The following is a 22,368-nucleotide window of genomic DNA, read 5'->3' as shown; positions in this document are numbered from 1 at the left end:
ATTTTTCACTTTGAGAAAGGAAGGCCACAATTACTGCCCCATACCTGGTATAGAACCCCCAATGCAAGGATCAGAGCTGCTCTCTCCCTCATCCCATGTCACTGCCATGTGTCTGTGTCTGCTTAGTACAGGACTGTGCTCTCTTGTGCAGAGACAGGAGCACTCTGTTTAGGAGCTGGACAAGTGTTTATGCTGGGGAGCCACAGAGAGGTTACCTTTTCCGGCTCTGCTCTAGTCCTCTGCAGCTTCCTTGTGCCAGGCTTAAACAGCTGTATGCTTGTCCTCTTTCTTCTGGAGCTGAAGTCTCTCTATTCATCGCTTTGAAAAGTCTCTGCATCTGATCTGAAAGCAGAGGAGAGTCAGAGCTGTATTACTTAGCTCTTTCTGCAGACCCGAGCAATCACTCCACCACGTGGATTGTCTTCTGCTCCACCAGAGCAGAGATGTCTACAGTCAAATGATAGCACTTGGGCCACTGTTTAAGAGAAAACTGGGGCCTTCAGGAAAGAGTAGCCAGTTAATGGATATTACAGACTAAAACTTTGCTGCAATCCATGGTTTTCTGTCTCTCCTTATACGAAACAGTTTTAGCACTGGCAACTCAGAGAAGAGAGTCTGTGAAAGCACAGTTTTGTTTGTGAAAGAAACTGTAGGGCAGTTTTCTGGTTTTGACTGTGACCTCATGTACCTCAGTAAGGCAGACTGATGAAGAAAGCTAAGCCTGGCCTAATCTTGGATTGAGAGGCATAAAATTTTCCCACTCTGAAGAAGTCTTTCTATTGCCTCTGTGTGTGAGTTTCAGTTAACTCTTTAGTGGCTAGCAAAAGTTAGCAGCCTGCTTGTGGCCTTAGAATTGGAACTAGACCATGTAGGTATCAGTCATGTAACCTGAACACCATGATCATCATGGCACTTGTGCTGCTGTAGCATTTCAACAATTATTAGACAGCTCTGATCCTTATGTCAATTTGTGAGCAAAAAATAATAGTGGCCAAACACTTAGGTGTGAATAAATCCAACAGTTCTTGTTACTTGGCCAATCAATGTGAACAAGCCATATTTTGCAACCTAGCAGGTAAGACACTAATTTTTAAAAGCTCATCAGCCTTAAGCTAAACACAACAAAAGCTTTATTTCTGTTACAAATAGCAATTCTGTAAGAGGGTCTTTACAGAGTTGCTCTACCAGGCTAGTAGTAGATTTGATACTTAAGCGTGTGTATTCTCTTGTATCCTCAAAATAACAGCACACAAGAGGGAGAAGTGGGAAGAAATAGACAATTCCTTCACCTCTGGTCACTAATGTGCCACAGACAAGTTTCCAGTTTGAAAAGTATAGCAAGATGTTGTGTCTGAGGGAGGCAAGCAGTGCAGCCCCTTCCTAACAAGGAGTCTCTTAGGCTTGATAATCATGTCAGGCCTTTGGTCCCTGAGAAGAGAAAGAAGATGTTATGCCCCATCTTGCACTGCCACCTCCTCCTACAGATGGGGAGAAGACTTATGACATGGCAAACAAAATAGCTGCTACAAAATTACATGGTGCGTAGCAATGAAGAATCAGCCACAGTCACAGTTTTGAGAAGATGTAATCGGGTGATATTTTCTTTCCCCTTGCGTGTTGCTGCACAACACTGCCATGGACAAACAAGATTTTTCACTCTGAGGGGGCAGAAGGAGATCTTGTTCAGGCTGTTATGTATGTCAGGAACAGCTTAATCACCAGTAGGGTTGCTTTCTTGCCTGAGACCATTGCTTTATCTTTCAGGAATCATCAATGTTCCACTTAGGAAATATTTTTGACTCTAGTGATTTGTATGTGTGTGTTAGCTATCCAGCAAAAGATGGCATGACTAAATAATCCAACAAGTGTTTTATCAGCTTGTGTTTGCTCCTGATTCAAGACAATGCCCCCCAAACAGTCATTACCCAGGAATGCAGATCTTAGAGCTTTGGCATTAGATTTCACTTAATGGAATTTGCTGCACAGATAAAACACAAAAAACAGCTAGTCCTGACTCTGAGGACATTTCCTGTGATAACAAACAGTTGACATAGGAAAAAAATATAATTTATCCACTGGTTTTTCTGAGGTCAGTGATTTAAAAAAACAAAGGGGGGGTGTTGAGGGACTTTTTTTACATCCAGACAAGCACCCCAGAAGAATGTGTTTCAAATTAATGAAGTATTCCATCCTGATTTTCAAGTTATATGAGCTCACCTGTTGCCAGACATGCTCTAAAGGACTGGCACTAGAAACTGCAGAGGAATTGTGTTGCCATTTCAGCAGCCAGAAGAAACCATCCTTCATGGCCTGTGCCCTAAGAGCCCTCTAGACAGGCAAGTGTGACAGATATCTGACCCTGGCCAGAACAGTGGAAATGAGTGTTACACATACTTCAGATGTCTTAGGAACAAAACCAGCATCCACAGACATGTTGGTCCTGATGGCCGCCTGTGCCATGTCTGTCTTCCTTCATGTCTGCCAGGGCAGTCATGGGGAACCTTTCTCTGGTGCTCCACCAACCTGCAGCTTGAACATGCTGGTGAAACTCAGGGAAAACCAGAAAAGCCTTTCACCTTTCCAGAGTACACTGTCTTTTACACACGCAGCTGTCTCTGTGTGTTTTGCTAGCATGTGCTCTTTTCATCCTATGTCAGGGGCCACTGTCCCTTCCTTTGTGGGTTTGACTGGGCTGCAATGGGTATGGAAGGGAACTGAGAAGGGTTGTAATGTGTTTTAAAACCTAGCACATTAAAAATTTGTGTGATGTGCAATTGCCTTTATTAGTTACTTCCTAGGCAGTCAAGGTTTCAGAAAAACTAACCTAAAGCATCAGGTGGAGACCATGTAATCGGAGAGGTACACTGTCCACGTGCCACTCTCTTAAAGGATACAATCCCTGCCTTTGCCTTCTTCATGCCCCACCTTCCTCTCACAGCCTTTCTGTCTGAATTTCTGAAGGTTCACCTCTGTTACACCATGGAATTATTTATTTCTTTATTCCAAAGCAAAGGCCTGTGTTGTTCCACAGTGCCAGGTAAAACATAAACAATCTGGCACTGTTCCCTTTGTAGGCAGAGGAGCACAGTGCACAAAACAATGTGTGCACTGGGACTATGAAAAAGGAGCATTCTTCTCAGTTCCTGTGTTTTGCTTGTCTCCCTCAATGACAGTCCTGAAACTAAGGAGAGTGATGCATTTGCTATCTCTGGTAAAAAAGAAAACAACACCCCTGCCCTAGAGGGTATTACAAAGAAACACTGAGTGGTTTGACATTTGCTACAAGAAATGGCACAGTACAAGTTCTTTTCAGGAGTAGGTTTCAGTCCCCAGGTGAGGCATTTTTAATAAGATTATACCTGGATAGGCACAGCCTTTCTCAGGGAGAAAAGAATAGAGCAACAACTCAGCCCCTTAGGCAGGCAGACTCCCCTTCCCTACTCATACTCTAAGAGCACGGGTATTGCAAGGGTATGTGGTGTAGATACATTTGTAAAGTAAAAGACAGTGTGCTATGGGGTTTCCTGGTTGTTAAAGCCTTGAAGTCATCTAAGGAAGCCAGCTGGTGGTGGAGAAAAACATTTCCTCTGGAAAGGAACTCAATTTTCGATAATTTTCCACATGTTTCTAGAACACAAGGCTGCCCAATGAGTATCAGATTTCCTGAAGTACAAGGAAAGATGTGGCAAGGGAGTTATCAGCCATGAAGGATGACATCATGACTGGCATCAAACAGCTTCCAGGAGCCTGTTCCCTTCAGGAGCTAGGTGACTGTCCTCTCCAAATCTTCACACCCATAATAGGCTGATAGTGACAAATGTCACCAGGAGTAGAGCTCTTTCTATTCAGCTCACTTTCACAATAATCAAGTACTAAGAAGTAATGCATTTTTGCTGCTGGGAACTCTGCAGACTTCCAGCTAATTCTGTAGTTTGGAGGGCAAACGAAGATGACAGCAGGCAGAAGAGGTTATTTGTAGAGTGAGTTGGAAAATTGATTTGTTCCAACCATAAAGTGGTATGGCTGAGATTAAAAATAGAAACCCTTAGTCAAAAATTTCTGCATTCACTGTCCATACTTATAGCATTTGTTGCAATGTGGATGTGAGCCCTTTGAGAGCACTGAAATTTACTTTTGCTTCTCTCCTCCCTTTTCTTAATTATTTTCACTTGTCAAAATCCTTAAGTATCAGAAAATGGATCTTCAAAGAAAGAACTGCCTTCTCAAAAAACATCCTGATCTAATATTCATGAAGAATTGGGATATAAAAATATGCAGTTTGCTTGCCATCTCTGTTCTATAATAGTCATTGAAGGTATTCACCAGTATCTCAGAGAATTACATTTCCACATGTTTTGTGGAGGCCAAAACTTGGGTAGGTAATCCATTGTAAAAGGGACTGTGATTTAAGTTCACCAGGTGGCCTCTGGGCTGCCTCATTTAGCTTATGTCACCTGCCCTGCTGGCAGTTAAGGGCCAGTTGAAGGGACAAAAAACAGTGTATGGGGACAAAATGGGGAAGAGTAGCATTGCTGTCTAGTAGAGTGAAATCCTGTAGAATTTTCTTTGGAGAGTGGAGTTGTGAAAAAATTGCCTTCATTAGTGTTTCTGGTAGTTTGATAGACTCTCTAAGAGGAATTAAATAGCCTATTCTCTTTATTCACCTCTCCAGGATAAAAAAAAGCAAGCAAACAAATTGCCTCTTTCCTCTAATTCATTACTGCTCTGGGCAAACAAATGCAGAAATCCAGCTGTTTCCATTGCCTCTGTGGTCCCAAGATGAAGGACACATCTGAAACTCTCTTGGTGGGCCGTGGAAGTGTCACATTGAATTAGGCATTTGGGGCATAAGACAAAAATATGTATTTCAGACCAGAAAGGAATTATGAGGTCCTAGCAATATCACAAACTGTGCTTCATTATCCTTTGAGAACTTGAGTGATAACATGCTAAGAACACAAATCTTGCAGGCACACAACCTTTTTTGCCCCCTGACTGCTAACACGGTGTGATGGAAGAGCAGTTAAGTCATCTAGATCTCTATAAAAAGGATCAAGTCAGGTGAGATTTGAGCCTTGCTCTGCATTCAAGCTGAAATTGTATTCCCATTGATTCAGTTGTGAATGACAATTTGCTGCCTTGACTATCAGCTCATCCTTCTCTCATGGACTTTGTCCATTGCCAGTGGTGATCTAAAGCTCCACTCCTCAGGAGTTTTCTAAAGCTGGCCTATGATCTGCAATAGCACAACTGTGAGTTGTTAGGAAAACAAAGATGTATCATGCTATGGTGCAGCTTCCATTAAAATGTTTGCAGACTCATTTTAAAAGATCTTTCATTGAAACTGGGAGCTCAAATTAAAAATGTAGGGAGGCTGTTTTGATTGTTGATTCCAGCTTTCATGAAATCCATCTGTCCATTCATGGATGCAAATAATTTCTTTCTTGACTCCACAAACATAGTACCTGGGAAGTGCAATTATCGGAATGAAAGAAATACTTAGGCTTGTGAATAAGTTCTGACATTTTTCTTGTTTGGTTCTTTGACCTTTTCTGTATGCAGCCATTGTGCTAATTCAACTAAAATGGACCCTTCGTGCAAATTTGTCTGTAAAAACTATTTCAGTGGTTTTACTAAATTCTGTGGTTTGCACCTCTTAGCAAATCAATTGACGTTAACCCAGGATAAGCCATTTTCTCTGTGGGAGTTTTTAAGAATATTTTTAGGACTCTGACAGGGGAATTACAGTGAGTCAGCTACAGCAATTTAAGGATTTTTAAGACATTCCTTGATCCTGGTCTTTGCTACTGCTACAACAGAAGAAATCACCTTAGTTCCGTTAGAAGTGGAGGGGAGATGGGTTGTAAGCAGCAGAAGCCAAGCTACAGAAAACCCCTTTCCTCAGCAGCTCCTGCTGCTCATAGGTTGGGAGCTACTCTGCTGTGCAGGACCCTGCACAGACACTCTCCAAAATACTGCTTTCAGGTTTGCTGTCTGAATTGCCTTTGTGGCTTGGCATGACTGGGCCTTCAAAGATTGGTTTGTCAATTCAGCAGTCAACCATGCCATGGAGCTGGAAGAGCCTACTGGCACACAGTTTTGTCTTTACATGAATTCATATTGGCTTGATATGCCTTACCTAACAGTGTAGTGACATGAATCCACCTGAAACTGTCAGCAGGCTCTGTGCCATTTGGACAGGTAGCCCAAATTTGTTTTCAGGTTTTCTTCTAAGCGTGTCAAAGGGCTTGCTGAAGACACTAAAGTCCTGAAATGCTAAATCACTACCCAGGTTTGATTCAAAAGTGCTGGCCATTTGTTTTATCAGACAGCCTGCCTCAGGTCCACATAAAATTGCATGACCTTGGCCTGTACATAACACCAGCAAATATCACAGAATCACAAAATCATCTGGGTTGGAAGAAACCCACAAGGATCATCAATTCCTACTCCTGGCCTGGCATCTGGCCATCCAATCAGTTACTGCAGGCAGAGTTCCATGGGCCAAAAGTGAACAAGACATATCTGGGCTAGTTCTCAGCTATAAGACTGGTTGTACAAACATCTTAAGGACCTCCTGGAAGGAAGGGTCTGGGAAAATATAGGTAAAGTCTCTTCTATCTGATATGAAGAGTCGAAGGCTGTCCTATCCCTTTCCTAGGTGTTCAGTGACATGGATCAGACTCAAGAAAGGGCCACTGCAGCACTACTTGTCTTCTACAGCTAGGATGGAGAACTTTAGCTTGCACATTGGATGCCCTCCAAAACAACCTCTGTAATGACTGGATATTGGATTTTCTTCCATCTCCTGGCTGGACGTCTCAGTTACATTTGTTATACTCAAGGAATTAACTGGTAGACAATGGCCAGCAAGCTGGTGTTTTTTGTTGAGATGATTGTCTACCATGCATATCCCTCCTGAAACTAGACATGTATGTGAAATCCAGGCTACCAGAGAAGGTGATAACTTTCATATTTATCTAGTGTGTCTGTTGCTATATGAGCATTTACTCCACTTAATTCAAACACAGTGAGTTTCTCATTCTTATTTTCCTTTCCAGACTCCATTCTGAGGCTGGTGTGTGAACTGTCTGTAATTCAACTAATTTACTGTGTGTGATCATACCCTAAATGAAGAAACTACTTTTCAACCCATGGCATTTTATGCTATACTTGTACTTCCTTGTGGAGGAATTGTAACTGACAAGGAATTAAACCTCTTCATTCTGGTGATACACCCGAACAATTATTTGGGCCAGGCTTCCTTTTCTTGCTTCTTGAATTTGTTTTGCTGTGTTTTTCTCAGAAGCTTAGTAGCTTTTTCCTACAACCTTCCCATCTCACGAGTCTCTCTGGGAAGACAGACATTCAGACTCCCTAAATTTTGTTTACCTACGAAACAAAATACCTGAAAGTCATTTATGACAGCAGAGGTTTCACAGCAGATTGAGCTCTGACTTTGTGGTCTTGTTTACAAGGGATTTGGTCTATCCCAGGCGTATACTGGCTGAGAAAGGCACAGCAAGAAAACTGCCTCAGTCCCATGCCTTCCCTTTTTTTCTCCTCTTCAAAACTTAACATAGTTCTGCTTTACCCATTCTTCTTTGGAGACCTTTGTCTGCTGGACTCTTCCCCAGTCTATGGCAAGAGAGGTCACAGACTGGATGGAGGTCTGTCCATAAAGATAGGTCTGTAAGGAGACTGAAGGTGTTGGGAGTTGTGGGCCCAGGAGAAGAGCTGCAATTCTGGCTTCCAAGAGAGGGAAGATGATGTCCTACATTTGCACAGGTCACAGCCCAGAAGAGCACAAAAACTAAAAGAAAAACACACATGCTGCATGACTAGTTTTACATAGTCTGGTGAAAACAAGTAGAGTAAAGGGAAAATAGCTCTTATCTCTCCGGGTTTCCTCTGATACCTTCTTTTCTTCAGTATGTTTATGGATAGAGAGAAAGCATAGGGGAAACACTATTGATTCCAACTTGGTCCTTAGTCACCTTCTTTATGTAAATATTCGGAAAACACAAGGCCAAGACTCCAAATGAGGATTTTTCCGGCCATTTTCATCCTGAGTCTTTGCAGTTATGATCATGCTCTAAGAATTCATGCTATCAGTAAGTCTGGCCCCTCAGAGACTGGTTGTGCAGCAGGTCCACACAGCTGGGTCACCACATACCTCAGAGCAACCACAGCTGTAGCCCTGTGTACCCTGTCAGGTGCCAAGCTAAGAAGCTTTTTAAGGCCTCCCACCTTAGGCATTCCTTTTTAAACTGAATTCATGTATTTTAGGGTATCAGTCTTTGAAACACAACCTGCATTTAAATAGAGATCCCTTCTGGAGACCTGGCTTTGAGACAGGACTTGTCCATTCACTCTGTGCAACCCAAGTATGGCTTCTTAGAATTCAATGAACTGCTTCTCCAGTTTGCTGAGATTGTTTTGATTGTTAAACCTCTCCTGCTACAGTGTATGCACTGCCTCTTTCCATTTTGCAGACTGGATGAAATGTAAGACATGGTTATTTAAAGGCAGAACAAGGTGCTACTGAAGACATGATGGTCATGTCCAGAGAAGGGCAAAAAAAGGTGAAGGGTCCAGAGCACGAGTCCTGTGAGACTGAAGGACAGCTGAAGGAACAGGAGTTGTTTAGTCTGGAGAAAAGGAGGTTCAGGGAAAACCTTATCACTCTCTACAGGTACCAGAAGCATTTGGGTCAATCTTTTCTTCTAATTCAAAAGAAATAGGACAAGAGCAAATGGCCTCAAGCTGCACTAGTGGAGGTTTAGACTGGATAGTAGGAGAAATTTCTTCAGCAAAAACATTCTCAAGCATTGGAACAGGCTGTGGAGGAGTCACCACCCCTGGAGGTCATTAAAAGACATGTAGATGTGGCACTTAGGGACTTGGTTTGGTGGTAGACTTGGACATGTTGAGTCCATGGTTGCACTTGATGATATTAACCACATTTTCCAACCTCAAGATGCTACAATCACAGAGTCATTTAGGTTGGAAAAGACCACCAAAATCGAGTCCAACCGTTGACCAACCACCACCTTGTCAACCAGACCAAAGCACTGTCTGCCACATGCAGTCACTTTTTGAGCACTCCAGGGGTGATGCCTCTACCACCTCACTGGCTAGTCCATTCCAATGCTTCATAACCCTTTCCATGAAGAAATTCCTCCTGATGTCCAACCTTACCAGCAGGTCACTAACAACTTCTTCAGGTCAATCCTTCTCCCTATCCCTCTCTACTCTCAGCTACTACTCCACAGCTGAGTGGACTAGTTGCCGTAAGGATGTCTTGTCTTACTGTTAAAGACCACGACAAAGAAGGCATTAAGTACCTCAGTCTTTTTCTTATCCTTAGCTACAATATTCCCCTCTTTGCATCAAAGAAGGATGGAGATGTCCTTGTCCTTCCTTTTGTTGTTGATATCTTATAAAACCACTTTTTATTATCTTTTACAGCAGTGGTCAGATTGAGTTCTAGTCGAGCTTTTACCTTTCTAATTTTCTCTTTACATGACTTAATGACATCCTTTTTACTCTCCCTGTGTTGCCTGCCCCTTCTTCCAAAGGTCATAAACTGTCTTTTTCCATGAGTTCCTGCAAAAGCTCTCTGTTCAGCCAGTCCAGTCTTCCTCTCCAATGACTCGTCTTTCACCACATAGGAACAGCCTGTTTCTGTGCCTTCAAGATTTCCTTCTTGAAATGTGTCCAGGACCCCTCTATTTATTAAGGATGATAGTGGTGCTGTAATTCTAAAATTATATTATATTGACTATATGTAAATGTGTGTGCATGTGTACAAATGACTGTACACTGAAATGATACTATAATTCCATGGTCCACCTGATGAAAATTAGGGTCAGTTATAAATTTAAGCCAGCTCCAGCCTAACACTGACAATCTTGTGAGTTTATGTGAGGATCAGGAACAGCCTTCTAACAGTGTTTTCCAGGTCCAGCAGTGACACCAGCCCCACAAACGTCACTAGATCCAACTTCTGCTAGCACAAAACTGTTTTGAACGCATTGGTGGTTTCATATTATGGGGGTTTATCCTAGAATTTCAGGTTTTTTAAGAATTCCTTACTCTCCTGCAATTTCTTTCTGTTCTGAACTTTGCAATTTTCTTATTGCTCCCACCATCAGAAAGAAGTGCCTTTCTATTCCACATTATGGATTTTTCACACACACAGATCGAAATGCTGCTTTACTTTCAAAAGATGAATTGATTCATATAATAGGCGTGGTGCTTTAATGATGAAAAAGGAGTGCAGATGTAAAGAAATCTGGTTAAAGAAACGTGAAACTGAGGAGTGTTAAAGCAGAAGGTCCAGAAGTAATAAGATGAAGCCATGAATTTCAGGCACCCCTAAATGAAGTGTCTCTCAGTTAGGATACCTGGCAATCCAAGGGATTTTGTTGCATAGTCAAAACTGAGGTGGATGAAGTGGAAGATCGGTTGTGTGGAGAAGTTAGGGTAATGTGGCTGAGGGCCACTCTGCTGCAAAGAGAAAAGATCATTCAGTTGTATTGAATCATTAAAAAAAAAGAGCACTGGGCGGGTTAGGAGAATGGAAGAGGACGAGGGACACAGATGGAGAGAGGGATATACAAAAAATTATTTGCAGGCTGCATGGGCATCTTTTATTATTAAATATTTCCTAAATTTCAAAAAAATGAGGGCCTATGATTTCATTATTGTAAATGGCTTCCTTCACTGTCTACAGTACCTATCCTTAATGCCACTCATGCTTAGCATCTTGGTCTCCTCAATACCCACAACAAGGAGGATTGCAAGACTGCCCTTCTTTTCTATGTCTGTACAGCCACAGTGAGAGGCCATTTCCAAATGCTGCCACTCAGATGACAATGAGTGTGAGATCTGGCAGTTCAGCACAATTTGTTCAAGGTCTTTATATATCAGTCCTGGTGCTTGTATAGATGCGAGGAAAATTTTATAAGAAAACTCTGCTGAAGAATGTGTCAGTCTCAGAAGCATGTTTCCAGAGAAATGACTGTGTCCCTACAACAGTGCATGCTGGCTTTCAGGGAATACTTTGTCCTCAGCAGCTGGAGACAGATTCCTCAGAAACTTCTTTCATTAATCTTTCATTGCCCTCATCTCTGTCCTCCATAAAGAGCCAAATAACTCAAACTTCTGCAACAACAAAGTTCAGATTCAAAGCAAGTTCTGGCAGCTCAGAAATCCCAAACACATTTCCCTCTCATGGGATCCATTCCCAGTGCCGCAGCACTAAAAGCTCTGCTTTCCTGACATTTAGACATCACAGGTCATGGTGAGCATGAGCTCTAGCATGTTGACCATCAGTTAGCTCATTTCAGGAAAAAGCACCCTGCTTATATTTAATCACTCTGTATGCTGCAGCCTCTCCACACCCCAGTCATTCCCATGGTGCTCCTTTGGCTGCACAAAATTCTTCTGTGATGAATGAATTGGTGTTGGTATTCAAGATATGGATATCTTAAGGCCATATGGATTAACATAATAATATAGCCTGTTCTGTTGTCTTCCCATCTACTAACTTTTAGATTAGTTCCTTTTTGTATTTTTACTGTTTACTGAACAAATATTTCTGCAGACCAATCTATAGTAATACAATAATCTGGTTTTTAGGGAAAATGTACAATTCACAATTCACCACTTTGTATGCAGTGTTGACACTGCTGTTGCCACATGGTAACTGCTTTGTATTAAATACCCGAGTTTAATCTACAATTTTTTCTTATGTTATTTTGTTTCTTAAAAATTTTTGACAACTCTCTCAGCACCTCTTGTTTTATTACCCCAACTTTGTGTGCTTGCCAAAGTTGATTGCCTCACTAGGCAACTACCCCTTGTAATAATCATCTGTAAACAAACTGTGCAATATGTCTTTCTGTATAGATCTGCTTAATTTGCAACCTGTATACTGTAAACTATGACTTTTCTATTCACTTACTCTTTCCTTTCTTTTATCCTGTTCTTTAGCTAGGCAATACATTTTTGCTTGTAGCCTATCAGATCTTCAGGTCTCCGAAGTCCTGCAGGGAATCATAGAATTTGTGGATGCAACAAATAGAGCCAAGAAGAGTCCTTAGGTCCTAGGAAAACCTGGATCTTTCTCACAAACAAATTCAGTGGTTCTCCAAAATAACCCTCACAGATCAGCGAAATATTATTTCCTTCTACAAAAATTCCCCTCTTCTTTGTTATATCAATAAATTTTATCTTGTATTGTTCAGCAATGGACATCAGAATTTCTAATCTGCACTGCCCACAAAATCTGTCTCCACAGGTCTTTTAAAACATACCTTCCTTGCCACCATTCCTTCACTGGGACTGCTGTAAATGGTAGCTCTCATAGCATCGTAACTGATGTGGGAATTTCAAACTTGGTCCCGGAAGTTTTGGATTAATGGCATCATTCATGGAGACTTTTTCACTCTTTATTTTAAGAGGTTATTCTATAGGTTTATTCAGAGACAGATCCTTGAGCATACCCCAAGAGATATGCTTGGAAATGAACCATGAACCTGAGAGAGCTCATTCTGAATAATGCAGGCATGAAGAATGTATTTGGTTTTCTGCTGTGGCCTTATCTTCTCACCTTGACCTCTGCAAACATCTACAACTTTTACACAGTCTGTGAAGAGCATCCTTGTCCTGATGAGTGGAGTAAAAAAATATGCCCTTGGCATGTTGTTTCTCTAAGGTTTTTGTCCTGCTTGCTCATAACTGACTAACCAGAAGGATTCCTGTTGTCCTCATTTGGTCCCAGCTGGAACTTATTTCTTCTTTCTGATAGCGTCTTTTACCCTGCTGTTCAATCCTATCAGCCTTTCTCTTTTGAACTGAGTCATGCATATTGCTTGCAGCGAAGTAGTCACCTGCTGTGACATTTCAGCACTCTATTAATTATCTCTTCTATCAAGTTTCTGCTACAGTCTGTTTATTACCAGTTTCATTAAAACCATGTTAGCAGTTCCCACACATTTCTAGCATGACCAATATTTGACAAATATATGCATATGTATGCACGTGCCTATATGCTATGATTTAATTTTGTATTACCTATTGTCTGCTTAAATGAGAATTGATATCTTTTCAGACTTCTCCTTTGCTTTTCTTTTCCTTGAGCTTCTACTCTTTCCGTTTTCTGAGGGTGCAGTTTCTCTCACTTCACCCTTACAGACACAACATTCCAAAGAGTATCTTTGTTGTACTTCATTGCTTTTTCTACTTTTTAATTTTCTGATTTGCTGTTTGACAGCTCAGCCCACTTCCATGCTGGATTAGCTGAAGACATTTCACTCCAAAAGTCAATTCTTTGAGTGTTTATGATGAAACTGAATATTTCCGCCTCATGCCTTCCATATGTCATCTACTCAGCTATTCATTAAAGCTTTGCATTTCCACATCTCTGACTGGCCTTGAAGGAAGGCTCCTGGAAGGACTTCCAAAGATTATGCTGTCTAAAGCCATAAACTTTACATAAAGAATCTTCTTTCTTTCCCACTCCTTTTTCAACCATATCTGGCTGTCTATCATTATCACCTCCTTTCCAGCAGTCTCTAAAAAGCCTGTCTAGACACAGGGAGCAATTTACTACGTTTGCATCATCTGCCAAGCAGGTTTTCCATGTAGTCCTCTCCAATATCCTGAGCAGACACTTATACACATGTTATTTACATGCAGGCACTGTAATTGTCTGCAACTTGCTGTCTGTCGGGATACCTCTTATCCTTTGTGCGATGCAGTATACGTGCCCTTGCATTTCTCTCTTTTTTTAGTTGGATTCATCCCTTTCACAGCTACAGTGCACTGCTAAAGCTGCATTGGACTGCCCTGACGTGTCCAAGAAATGTCATGAAAAACTCCTCTTTCCCACTGAGTTGTTCCAGACCAGTCTCTGGGGTAAGTGGTCTGTGCATGGGAGCTGGGGACTGATCCACCTGCCTGGCAAGCAATGACACAAGCTATGAACAGGTACTCTTGTGCTCCTGTGCCTTGCAGGCATTCCTGGAGAAATTTCCTTTCTACTCTTGAATTAATTTATTCCTTGGTTTAGACAGGTTACTTGGTTTCCATGTGTGGTTGATTTCTCTGACATGATCAGGATAGGCTCTCCGTTACACAGCTGGCTGGGGTCGGGACTTGTTTTGGTTACAAATACTACAAAAACCTACATACGTAAATTCTGTGTGCCTCAAATCTTAAAAGTATATATTCTTCCAATCATTTTTTTCAGAATGAAAGCCTTTCCTGGCTCGCATGCTTGAAACATTACATTGCAATTGCCTTCTCTCCAAAAAGGACTTATCCACAGCACAACAAAGAAAATTCTGCCTGCATGAAGATCATACCCTGAGTTAAGTGCAGCTAAAGACAAATAATTTGTTGGTAAGAGGTATACTGGTCTGCTATCTCATACATAGTGTTTATAAAGATTTTTTTCAGTCAAGGAAGACAGGATTGATCTTGAAAGCACCAAACTGGAGAATAAGGCATTTTCCTCCTAGCATCCTTTTAAAAACAAAAAGATTTGGGTACAGCCCTGGAATTCTCTGGCAGTAACTCTGGACACCAGGGACAAAGCGCTGCTCCCTAGTGGTAGTCAACAATCCCTACCAGTAAGAAGGTAAGTCCCTCTGTAGAACAGTGGTTTGAAGATGTAAAACACAGCATCTCTGAAATAACGGTAGTGGTTTTCATACCTCTCTTTTCCTGGACAGCAAAAAACGGCAGTAGGAAATAGTAGGGGAAAAAACCCACAAAGAAATGCTATGTTGTCAGCACCATGGTCAACATCAATTCCCCAGGCTGCCAGGACCAGAATGAATGCACTTTCCCAAATGAATAAGGTTTACATTGTGTTCTAAAGTACCTCTTCCTTAAAATAAGCATGGTCTAGGAATCAATAAGTCCTGTTAAATGGATTAAAAATGGACCAAAAAATAGATCTCAAAAGTTAATTGTTCAAGTGGACCAATGTGTGAATGCAAATGATATTAGTTGTATCCCTGAAGGACGGATTTCAGTCCAAGGGCTGTTCAATATTTTAATCAATAATCTGGAAGGAAACAGGAAAATCATTGCTGATAAAATTTGCAGAAGAAACAGGAATACATAGAATAATGAATGGCTAAGGAAGGGTTCCTCAGGGAAATCCAGATTACTGAATTGTGTGCTGCCCTTTATGTAGGCCTTTGTGTTTGGCTAATAGTAAATATCAGAGAAGCAGCCTCTGGTGAGGGAAAGGCCAGTTTTGGAAAGCAGTGCCTCTGGTAGGCTTACTTGGTGTGCATTTTAAGTGAGAGGCTCCAGCTGTAAGGGTTAACACAGTGGCTCTGTACAGGAGATGTGAACAAGGAGCAGAGACAGGGAGCTACAGAGGGTTGGCTCCACCTGTGGTGACACCATCCGTACCCCACTGTGTCCAGCTTGGTGTCACTGGTATGGAGAGGATGATGGGGGAGGCAAAGAGATGAAATGGAACAGCAGAGGGCTCAGAGTACAGATATATAAGTGGTGCAAGGTCTGAAAATGCTGCCTTAGAGTAATAGCTTCAAGCATCTTGGTTTATTTAGAGAGAGAAGGATGGGATATTGATCACTTTAAAAGCAGTTCTTTTCATCCTGTGGTTACTGATGCACTGACAGGGGACCATCCAAGAGAACAAAGTACAATTGGAAGTTAAAAATTTTCTGGCCTGAAATCAGCTTTAGTATGGAGAAATGCTCAGGAATATGTAAATTTAAAAGCCTTGAAAAGAGTAGTTTTCAAATAACAAAACAATACCACAGTATTTGCAAACAGTACTAGAGGGAAAAATCCTTGTAAATCCAGGAGCTGCAAAGACAAAAGAGGATGGAAATGATTGTCATGTAGAGCAATTTCTGGTGTGGTGGATCACTGTTTCATTGAAAGCTACATATCTTCCTGCAGAGTGAGGTATGCTAACTTACCAGCTACACATAGCTGGCAGCAGATCAAATGAAGATGGAGAAGTAACAGGGCACGTAACAGGCACAGCATCTCCCTGACTGAGAATTAAAATGCTGCTGGGGCCTGTGCTCTGTGGATTTGCAGAAAGGTCACCTTGAGGAAATGTATTTCAGGTACTACTTTCACTTGATGCTAGCAGCTACTACAGATGAGCTACTTTCCCTGGAAATATTTCATTTTTGGGAGTCAAACTCAGAAAGAGGGTGCAAAGACATTTCTGATTCCCTGAGAAGTTATGTGTGAAAGAGCATGCCTGAAAGGTTTTACAGCAATTAGTGAAGTGTAAGGTCTATTCCTAATATCAGTAAAAGTCTGAACAGAAGAATTCTTAGCACCCAAGGCTTCCCAACTCAATTTGGTTGCCTGACAAGTATCCTGATCTCAATATACCAGATGGCACAGTCTCCTAGAGGGATGGAGCTGTGCGGATGTGATGAAGATAGCTGCAGGTTTCAATTTCAGTCCCAGACTAATTTTCTCTAGTCACTGATGCAAAATATTGATTTCAAGACAGATTTAAAAGTGCTGCTAATCCACAGGGGAATGACAGTATATATTTAAATCCCATGTGTTGCTTAGAGCAGTCAAAGGTCTTATATGTAATTAACAGTGTGTTTTTGAATACATTTAGTTTTCAGTTCTGTACAGAACAATCTTTAAGATGAGGGATAGAAAAATAAATGAGATAGCAGGGGTAGGAATAGATCGTTATGGGAGATTAAATAAACTGCCCCAGACACATAGTCTTAGGTGCAAATGGTGGATTCCTTCCTTGCTCACTCAGCTTAGTGGCTTCAGGTCCATTACATGAGGATGTCAGTTTAGAAGGGGAGAGCTCCAATATTACAGGGCTTTGGCAGAGTCTTGACAATTTCATGGTTTCCTCATTCCAACACCTTTTATGAAAGTTCCCTGGCCACTAGAAGAGCTCGGTGTAGGACTCACTGAGTCCCTCCCTGGTAGTAATGCTTTCCCAAACAGTATAACTACCAATTCCCATTACCTCTTTTTGGTGCTGCTCTCTCCTGAGTGCTATTTTCTTCCTTCATACTCTTGCAGGCATGTGGCCAAATACGTTACAGCAGCCAGCTCTGCTTTGGGTGGAGAAGCTCTGATCCCTGACGATATTTCAGACTCTTTCCCTCTATTTCTTGATTACTTTTTGTTTATCTGTTGTAGTATTTTGGTGTTAAGTGGAAGAAGTGTGTCAACACGAATCGATACCAAGTGGTTTTGGAGCAAGAAACTTCTCGAACTTGCATTGAGCCTTGAGTGTCTAAGTCTCTAGGGTGTATTGCAAACTGCTTGCTAAGTATCTTATCAGAGCTGGTTGAAATGTTCTGATTGGACACCTGTCTCTCCAGAAAATGCTCTTTTGATTAGATTGAAACATTCCTCAGGAAAACGCCAGTTTTTTATTAAAATTATTGAAGTATTTTGTTTCTGCCAAGCTGGAGCTTTTGGTATGACGAATTTGGTACACTGGAATGGCATTATGATATGCAAAATGGCAATAATGGAGTCTTTGCTGAGATATTGTGTTTTGATAACATTATTTTTATTACACTTTAAAAATTAGTTGTAAAAGGGGGTGTGTGGGGGACAGCTTTGTGGAGAACTGATAAAAGCAAGGCTTATCAAAAGGACAAGTTATGCCTTCAAGCTACCTGTCTTAAAAAAGCTCCAGATGCTGAGCAACCTGCTCTTCAAATACTGTTATCCTCCCTTCCCACAGCAGCAGCCCAGTTCAGCCATGCTCCCCACCTGCCCACCTGGGTGACCTCCCTTCCTCCCAGCAAGAAGCATCTCCTTCAGACATGTGTCTTCTCAAGTCCTGCTAAGGATCTCTTCCAAATGTCTTCCAATCTGCTTTTCCCGGGGGGAATTCAGGGAAAGAGTCTCAGGAAAATGGGTATGGCCTGAGAGGAAGGGAAGGTGTGAAACTCCTGAACAGCCACTTTTCTGCTGAAAATATTGAAAGGAACATTGAAGACGCTGGATGACATGCTGCAGAGGGTGCCAGGATGCAAGTCCCACAGGGAATGTGTGCTGAGTGTGCATCGCCAGGATGAAATCCTTGAGACTCATCCTGCAAGGGAAAAAGCAAGCTGTGCACCCATGGGTATTTACCTGTGCACTCTGAGAGAAGAGGGAAGGTGGAGGAGTCAAAAAGCAGACAACCATAGGCTGATGGGGAATTCCTCTTGAACGGAGACTAATTAACTTTGTGCTGCCATGCAGAGAAGCAGATTTGTCAGTAAGACTTCCAAAAAGGGATTAGATGCCTTAAATGGGTACAATCTGCATTTGTAATTACACTGCTTAGGATAACATTTCTGTGAGGTACTTAGCCTTGTTGTTCGGGGAATATACTGATCTGCAGCAGGGCTTGGGACAGGAGTTCCCTTGTGCTTAAGAGTCTTGCAACAAAAGGAACATTATACATGTTTTATTGCTTACTCCAAAACATTTGGTTGCCAGCCACTGCTCTAGGCAGTCCCTGGACTAGACTGACTATCAGTTTGAATCTCTGGAGCATTTCTAATGCCCCTCCATTATATTACATTAGTGTGATAATGCAGGTAATTCTGCTCTGCAAAGTCAGAGCATTAGGAAGCACTGCAGTATAAATGCAGCTTTCTGTTACCCAATCTGTTGTTGAGAAGAAATACAAGGAAATATAACTAATCTTTGGTATTACACCTGACCTGCTTTCAAGGGAGATGTGTTGCCCTCTGGGAGCCCAGATCAGTGATGTACTGAGACAGTCTCAAGTGTAGTTAAACCCACCGATTATTATCCACTATTAGTGTGCCTTGTGGTTGCTGGTGAAATATATATTGAAGAGCAGTCTGGGAAACATTAAGAAGGTCTACAGAGGCCTGGGTACAATGGGGACCACTCCATGGATAAAGAAAAACTGCCTGTATGGCCACACACACAGGGTTGTTGTTAACAGCTCATTGTCCACCTGGAGACCAATGACCAGTGGTGTCCCTCTGGGGTCAGTACTGGGGCCAATACTGCTGAACACCTCTGCCAGTGACACACTGATAAGAGGGCTGGAGCACCTCCCCTGTCAAGACAGACTGAGGAAGCTGGGTCTGCTCATCCTGGGAAAGAGAAGGCTGAATGGAGACCTCATAGCCACCTCTGAGTATCTGAAGGGTCCTACAAGGATGTCAGAGAAGGATACTTTGTCAGAAATTGTAGTGATAGGACAAGGAGTAATGGGTGCAAACTGAAGGGGGGGAAATTTAGGCTAGATGTTAGGAAGAAATTCTTCTCCGTGAAGATGGGGAGACACTGGACCAGGTTACCCAGAAAGGTTGGGGATGCCCACGCCCCCACCCCACCCAGCAGTGTTCCAGGTCAGCTGATAAAGTTTTGAGCAGCCTGGCCTAATGAAAGGTGTCCCTGTCTATGGCAGGGGTGTTGGCACTAGATGATATTTCAGGTCCATTCCAATCCAGGCCATGATTACCAAAAAAACAATGAACATGAGACACATAGACAAACCTTTGGGTAATGTGAAGCTGTTGTGTATGAATTTACTACTTCTTGTACTGAGCGGTGTATCCTTCTGATGTGACATTGGAGGCTTAAATGATTGCAAAGCTACAATGATTTTTCTCTTTCAACTGTGAAAGAAAATAGCAATTTCAAACAGAAATTAAAGCCTTCAAACACTGAGAAGACATAAACAGCCTTTATGGGCCACCTTCTCTATAATTCATGACTGAAGGGAAAGGTAAACAGAAATGTTTAATCCCAGAAGTGTGACAGAAATACATTTGGAATTAAACTATAAAGTTTTCAGAAGCATGGAGTGAGTCACAGGGGAAATCCTAGAGAAGATCAAGGGGTTAAAGACAGTCTTTTATAGTGTCTGAACTTCTGCACAGAGGAATACAAGATTTCATCATCTGAACAAACACTGACACTTAGGTTTGTCTATCTGGGATAAGAAAGACAAATGCAGAAATACACATGTGTGTATTGTACCTCTGGTGATTATAGAGTTAATGATACCGTTCCTTCAAAGTTATGTGTGCATTTGTAAGCAGAATCCTGTCCACAATCCCATTAATAGCAGTGCAATTACTTCTGATTAAAAACTTAAACACAGATGTAAGTCTTTTGGAACTCTTCAGCATTAATTCCTGAAGGTGGAAATGGCCAGTATTAAGAAAATTGTTTTTTTCTTTTCTGTATTCCTAATATTTTTTCTGTGGTCTGAGTTCCAATCACCCAAAAAAGTCTGGTATGAACTGTCTGATGGCTACCAAATAATGGCACTGGTCTGAGAAATTGACAGGTCTTGTGCCATGTGGGAGGTTTGAAGACCTTGGAATGGAGCACATCTGCACCATGGTTAAGGGCTCTTGGTTTTTTACTCAGAGACATTTAAAATACTCCAACTATCTCCAAACAGATCCTAGAGCAGAATATAGACTGCTGCTAAATAAGGCATTTTCAGGGCCAGTGAAATCCAAACATTCAGAGAGAGTTTTTTTAATGCTTGTTACTTTTGTAGAATCCTGCTACAGTAAGCCTAGTTAAGTGAGCAACATTTCAGGACAGGAGAATTTTCTCCCACCTCAGGAGTTTAAGAGAGCTTATAAGAGAGCTTATATATAAAAACAATATATATTCACAGATGTTGAAACCACCATGACTTATTTTTAGAAAATACTACTACTGACACTGACATGATACTTACCCTTTTAAGGAGTTTGGTACTTTTTTTTGGTTTCTTCCTTGGAGTGTCTGGACCTTTGGCTAGGATCTTTATTTGCTGTGTGAGAACTTCAGTAATTCAAGATGTGTCCTAAGGGCACCAGAGATGGCCCAGAGGACTGAAATATTTGGAAACAGATGCACACATGTCATGAAAAGCTCATGTGTTCACTGAGTGTGTCCCACTGTTCACAAGTGGGATTACCATTGTTCTGGTCTCTGCTTAGGTCTCAGGGTGGTTTTGCAAGCTAAATAACCAAGAAAACAAAAGGCCACAGCGTCAGCTGATGATAGAGGATATCTGTGTAACAGTGAAGTGTTGGGGATATTGTGTCCAATGAGTGGTGCTCAGCTGTGGGACATGAAGCCATGGGAACATGGGCTCCATAGCTACAGAGAGTGGTCCATGGCCCAGTTACTACCAGCTGTATTTCTTCTCCCAGTGCTGCCTTTTCATCTTTGACAGGGCATGTGCCCCACCCAGGAAAAGACATTAAGGGATTGGAGTCCCTAGCATGTTTCATCCCCCTTATTGCTGCTCTGGATGCCAAAGCAGCACACACACTTTCTCATCAGACAAGTCACTTGATGTCTTCTTTCAGCCCCTGAAGCAGCAACATAGCAGATGGATCTTCCTGGTATGCCTGGCCAGTGATTTCTGAAATCCTAGTCTGAAATCTTTGCAAGCAAACATTTTTGTAAGTACACAACACTTCACATTTATAGAGTAGCATATCCAGAGCTTGATCCCTCTGGCTCTTGTGATGGCTTTGACCTACAAAAATTTCAGTCCACCATCAATAGGGACATCAATTTTCTCCTGACCTTTATATCCTGGTGTCCAAGTAAGTTGTCCTGTTTTCACACTGTCTTACTTTCCTCTTCTGCCACAATGACAGGGCTTCTTCTCCCAGCTGTTAAAACCTTTCCTCCAGCATGATCTTCTTGCCAGGCATTTCCCTTATGAGATGTGGCTGAGTCATCCAGGGGTCAGCTGCTCTGACATATTACTGGAAATGTGACAAGGTAGGGGAGCTCACAGCAGCTCCTCCCATTGCTTTTCAGGCCGGCTGAGCTCACCAGAGGCCGATTGCTAGCTGCCTGCAGGACGAAACAGGAGGATTGTGCTGGCAATTTGGCACCCAGCACTGAACATATTGGTTTCCCAGTTGCAGGCTGTTTCCTGGAAACCAAATAATCTGTGGCCAGCACCATCCCCTATTATTCTTTATTAAGAATTTAGCTCAGTGCTTCAAACTGGCCACAGACGCATCTCAATTAATTGGCCTCCTTGGTAGATTTGCTGCTCTGATGTAAACAATGAGGCTGCCTTGGGACAGCAGAGCTTAACGAGACCAGATTTGCTTTCCAAGAGGAAAGTGCAGAGAGGATGTATGTGTTGAATGACAGAGGGAGCTGTACATAGTGCTGAAGTCTAGCAGGCGTGAATGGAGTGTTCTCATCCAACCCACTGCTCACACAAGCATGAAACCACAGAAGAGCTCCAGGCTCTGGAGAATGATTGAGGGAAAACATGAATGCCTTGAAAAAGGGCTGCTCCAGCACTTGTTGCTGGACAAAGGTACCAAGCCATGATTGTTGGGCATTGCA

At 42.0% G+C, this 22,368-nt stretch overlaps 1 long non-coding RNA gene across 1 annotated transcript in view; it reads right to left on the bottom strand.

Moving 5' to 3' along the window:
• Positions 1–240: 240 nt before the first annotated feature.
• LOC120509495 overlaps positions 241–22,368 on the bottom strand; it is a 47,137-nt gene continuing 25,009 nt past the window's right edge. Inside the window, exon 3 of the long non-coding RNA XR_005629282.1 lies at positions 241–342. This is a non-coding gene — a long non-coding RNA (uncharacterized LOC120509495). The remainder of the gene's footprint in view (positions 343–22,368) is intronic.

Source organism: Passer montanus, unplaced genomic scaffold, assembly GCF_014805655.1.
Source record: "Passer montanus isolate IOZ18808 unplaced genomic scaffold, ASM1480565v1 scaffold52, whole genome shotgun sequence".
In the NCBI taxonomy this organism is placed as follows: domain Eukaryota; kingdom Metazoa; phylum Chordata; class Aves; order Passeriformes; family Passeridae; genus Passer; species Passer montanus.
The sequence above is the reverse complement of the archived record's forward strand: the minus strand, read 5'-3'. Positions and strand labels throughout refer to the sequence as shown.